We start from the raw sequence: 5,511 nt of genomic DNA on the forward strand, positions 1-5,511 counted from the left end.
TTTTTGGTTCTTGGCCAAGGTTGGTTCCAATCCTGGTTTGCACAGGACTGATAGATTATTTCTCATTGGTTGCAACAGAGAATATGAATTTGGTTTCATGATCTGATTGTTTGGTAATCTCTATTGGGATGGTAAGGACCTATTCTCTACCAGATGAGAGATGAAAGATAAAATTTGGTTTGTTGGGTGACTTTTTTTTTTTTAATCTGTCTCCATTTTTTTAGTTTGTCTTATTTCCATTGGATGTAGAATTTGTCTTGTTTCCGTTGGAAACAGAATAAAAGTTTCTTTAGAGTTCTAGTGTGAGATTTTGTGTACCAATCAATCTATACTTTTACTTTTTTGGTAAACCCAAGTCTTGATCAGTAGCTGAAATTCTAGAACTGACCTAGTAATTTTATGTGTGACTGTGTTTCTGTAATTGAGGAACCTTTTCCTCTCATTCTATAAATGTGAAATATTTTCCTACTTCTAGGATATATTAATAAATATAAACCCTCCTAAAGGAGTTCTGTTAGTCTTGCCTTGTGGAGATTAATAAGTGCTGACTTAAATCTACTATTCCCCAAGTTTCAAAAAAATAAAGCCAGATTTCTACTGTTTTACATATGTGAGGTTTTTCAGGGAAAAAAAATCTCTTAGGAATTATGGCTCAGGATGTTTTTCAATGGCTCAGAACATTTTTATGTGAGAATCCAAATACAAATAATCTAAATAAAAGTTTGAACACAGACTGGTTTGATAGCATGTTTTATAAAATAGCTATAGGTCTGTTTGTGATTTTATCAGAATGGAGTATAAAGGAAATTTAAAATTATGGAAAATGTAAAATCAGGTGTTCAGTCATTTGGAAATACAATTCAGTTTTATAGTGAGTCTACTGAAATATAATTTCTAAGATCTTGACTTGTTTTAAGATTTTGATTTAGTGTTAATAAATGAATTAGTAGATATTCACTGGATAATTTTAAAATGAGATCGAGTATTGAAACATTGTGTGTGTGTGTGTGTGTGTGTGTGTGTGTGTGTGTGTGTATCACTTTACTCATACCTTTATAGGGTGTATCTTTGGATCATGTTAATAAATTTGTTCGTTTTTACTGCTCCAAGAATAAGAGACTCTTAATTATAGGAAACAAACTGAGGGTTGCTGGAGGGGAGGTGGGTGAGGCAATGGGATGACTGGATGGTGGGCATTAAGGAGGGCTCTTGATGTAATGAGCCCTGGGTGTTATATGCAACTGATGAATCATTAAATTCCACTCCTGAAACTAATAATGCACTATATGTTAACTAAATTGAATTTAAATAAAAAATTTGTTAAATAATAATAATGTTTAATGCCATTAGGAAAGTGTAATTAGGATGTTTGTGACAACAGAGGAATATATTTTAAACATTCCTGAGCCTTCCTAGTCTATTAACACAATAATATATGAGAGGCAATTCTTAATTACCCACCTTTAAGTTAACAGATCTATCTCTTTTTTTCACTTTTACATGTCCATTTATTAAGAACTCCGTTGTGACAATTTATACAGTATTTATTAGCGATTAGTGTTGAGAAAATTATTTCCCTCTACATACAAAAATACAGATTTGAACACTATGAAAACAGGCAGGACAAGTACCATGAAAAATAGGTCCTTCAAAAGAAATAAAGGGACAAAACTGAAGGCAATGTGAGGCTTTGTCTGATGTCAGGGACAAACCACCAGGAGCTAAGGCTTTGGGGCCCCAAAACCACTCCAAATGGATAGAGTCAAACCCAACACCAGGGTTTGAAAAGCCAGGATAGCCAACAACAGCATAAACCAATGTGTGCCAAATGAGCATCACCTCAGAATGCCCCACAGCTGTGTCCCAACTGGAAAAAGAAATAAACTTTTAAGAAACAAAATGTAATAGCTATTAAATTAACATTGCCCCCTGAAATGCCACTGGGCCAAGTACCAATGAATAATCACATTGGAGTTATTAGCCATCTGACTTGACTTCCTCTGTTAAAATAATTACATATTATGACCCTTCAAAAGGACAAAAAAGAAGCTACAATTTTGTTTCAATAAATCCATTCCTTCATTTTGCAACAGCTTAGCTAGTTTACTCGAGATTTTTCTTGACTAGACAGAACCTGCGTCCTACAGGGATGGGAAAGCCAAAGGAACAGCTAGTGTTAGCTGTGTCTTGATTTCATCAAGCTCCTCACAGCAGGGAATCTATTTTGTCCAGACAGAAAACCAGAAAGGGTCACTGAGCCCGCCCCAGGCATCCATAAATCAATCTGAGATCTAAAGAGAAGACCAGCTGGCAGAGGCTGCCTGTGCAGCCTGAACAGATCCATCTTCTTGACCAGACTTTAGTCAGGCTCCTCTGAGCTCTCTTTTCCACTAGCCCTCAACTCCACTAAGCCCCATCCTTGCTGGGCTTGCATAGACCAATTATAACTAGAATCCTATTAAGTCAGTTTAAAGAAAACCCCTCGCCTTTGATATCTGATTCTTTTTTTTTATTTTAATGTTTTTTTATTATATTATGTTAGTCACCATACAGTACATCCCTGGTTTCTGATGTAAAGTTCGATGATTCATTGGTTACGTATAACACCCAGTGCACCATGCAATACGTGCCCTCCTTACTACCCATCACCAGCCTATCCCATTCCCCCACCCCCCTCCCCTCTGAAGCCCTCAGTACCTACTCTCAATATCTAATCACTCTGGCCTGCCTTTAGCAAGAATCCTATTAGGTCGGTTTAGCCAGAAGTCTCCCCTTAGTAATTTCTATCCACCAACCACCTCCCGTCTGCTCTGGGTATAAATCCACACTTGTTCTGCTGTATTGGATATGAAGCCCGATTCTATACTGAGGTTCCTTTTCCCCTATTGTAATAATTCTCAATTAAAGCCAGTTTTTCAAACTACTGCTGTCATATTCTGGGTTTTGTTTTGTTTTGTTTTGTTTTGTTTTGATAGAGTGCTGTCTGTGAAACAAAAGTTAAGTTGCTTTGGTTAAAGTCATAAAATGGATGATTAAGACTGTATGAGAGGTAATTGCAAGGTAGTAGGATCTGGTTTTGTTTATTCAGTGGGATAATGGACAGATTTATTCTGAGATAAAATGTCTGGTTATGCCAGAATCTGAAAGAGGAAGACAAACTCCAATGTAGATAGAAAACTGTAGAAGATTCAGGAAGTAAATTCTACTTGCCTTGGTTTCATATATGTGTATATGTTTTTTTAAATAATGAGAGTGAAAATAAACAATGATATATGTTAATATTTTGGCAGTTTGCAAAGCCCAGCTTTAATTACTTTATTTTTAAAAACAGAAATGCTTTATGACCAAATACTATATTGAAGCAAGACCAGAATTTGGTTTCCTCTCATTTACAATAACCTGACAAATTACCTTGGTATATTCATTCTACCCTTGACTAAAGGCAGTAAATGTTATTCTTTACCTTCTGTGTAATCATCCAAGTTAGCAGAGATTCTTTAGCTCCCCAGAATAACTTTTTGTGTCTTATGCTGACTTTGTATGCTCTATTATTTTTAAAATATGGTTAATTGCCTATGAAAGAGCTGAAGTTCCTTCGGTTTATTTTAAATATACTTCACTCTGATTAATAGATAGATATACTATAACCATTCCCTTTCTAAGAACCTATACTGCCTGCACCACTGTTGCGGGGTGTTTTGTGTCTACCAAATATATGAGCTGAAATCCTAATCCCCAATACCTGTGAATGTGACCATGTTTGGAAATAGTCTTTGCAGACGTAGTCAAGTAAAGATGAAGTCATACTGTATTAACGTAGACTGGGAGATACTTCATGTTCTGAAGGCCTCAAAGAAGTATGCCATCTTATATTTCTAAAATTAGTTCATATAAATACTGCTCCTTAGGAATTTAGTCTTGAGATTACTATAATCATTGGTTTAAAATTACTTCTGTGTAATTCTCTCTTTTCAAAAGTGAATGTCCCTCCCTCCTGAGTGAAAGACAAAATAGACCCAGTATCAGTGTGTATATTCAAATCAAGAAAAGACAAATAAAAGCATTTCTCTAAGTTTGACTATCAGTAATGAACATCAGTAATCAACAAGGGCTGTTCACAGTACAGGCATCACTTAAGAGATCATTCTGTAATTTACTAGCTGTCTGCATAGCCTCCTTATTGCCACCTTCATTTCTTGATTCCTGAATGTATAGATGACTGGATTCAGGAAAGGAGTGAGAACAGCATCAAAGATGGCCAGAAACTTATCCAGGTGTATGGTGGGAGTTGGCCATGTATAAAAAAAAATCAAAGGACCAAAGAACAAGAAGACCACAGTGATGTGAGCTGACAGTGTGGACGGAGCCTTGAATGAACCAGCTGAAGAGTGTTTCTGAACAGTGAGAATGATGATGACATAGGAAATGATCAGTACGAAGAAGGAGCCAACAGAGATGAGTCCACTACTGGCTGTGACCATAAACTCTAGTCGGTAGGTGTCTGTGCAGGCAAGTTTGATGAACCGAGGAAGGTCACAGTAAAAGCTGTCCAATACATTAGGACCACAGAAGGGTAAGTCTACCACAAAAGCCAATTGAACCACAGAGTGGATAAGGCCAGTCATCCAGGCAGCCACTAAAAAGAAGATGCACATTCTTGGGCTCATGATGGTCAGATAGTGCAGAGGCTTACATATGGCAACATATCTGTCAAAGGCCATGGCAAATGAGCAGCACCATCTCCACACCACCAATGACATGGATAAAGAAGATTTGAATGATGCAGCCACCAAAGGAGATGACTTTACGCTTTCTGAAAAGGTCATAAGTCATCTTGGGAGAAGTGACTGAAGAAACGCCCAGGTCAATGAAGGAGAGGTTGGCCAACAGGAAGTACATGGGAGAGTGCAAGTGAGGGTCAGAAGTCACAGTGAGCATGATGAAGGAGTTTCCCATCATGCTTGCCACATAAAACGTGGAGAACACAAAGAGGAGAAGTTGGATCTTCCAGGAGTTGGTGAGTCCCAGGAACACAAACTCTGACACCGCGGAGTGATTCATTCCATCCATTGGCTTCGTTGGCACTGCTACCTGAGGAAGGACAATAGGAGAAAATGTAAATTATAATTATATTAATAAGTTGGGAGAGAGGTCAAAATTATGAAAGCCTGCTTCTACTGTAGAATTAGAACAGATCTGATATGCTCATGGCCTCTCAAATGTGATTACCCAGAAAAATTGGTGGCTGTCAGGTGGAGCTGCTCTCTACCACCAGGTTGTCTCTGCATTTGATACCCTCTGCTTCCTCTCAGGTTTGATGCCGTGATTACTCTAGAGGTGTAACAATAGTCAACATGAGCCCCAGTCACATAGAATTAATCACTATTGCAACCCCTTCCGAGTCCATAAGCCTTTATCTGGAAGACAGACCCTTCTTCTCATCCATCCCAGTGTCCACCTCTGGGAGTATATTCATCTTTAATATTACTTAAATATTTAAATGTCTACAAA

The 5,511-nt window shown here is 37.6% G+C and overlaps 1 pseudogene; it reads right to left on the bottom strand.

Moving 5' to 3' along the window:
• Positions 1 to 4,133: 4,133 nt before the first annotated feature.
• LOC148108726 (olfactory receptor 4F21-like) lies at positions 4,134 to 5,079 on the bottom strand (annotated as a pseudogene).
• Between the last annotated feature and the right edge of the window lie 432 nt (positions 5,080 to 5,511).

Source organism: Ursus americanus, chromosome 17 (assembly GCF_024610735.1).
Source record: "Ursus americanus isolate L20-20 chromosome 17, mUrsAme1.1.p, whole genome shotgun sequence".
NCBI lineage: Eukaryota > Metazoa > Chordata > Mammalia > Carnivora > Ursidae > Ursus > Ursus americanus.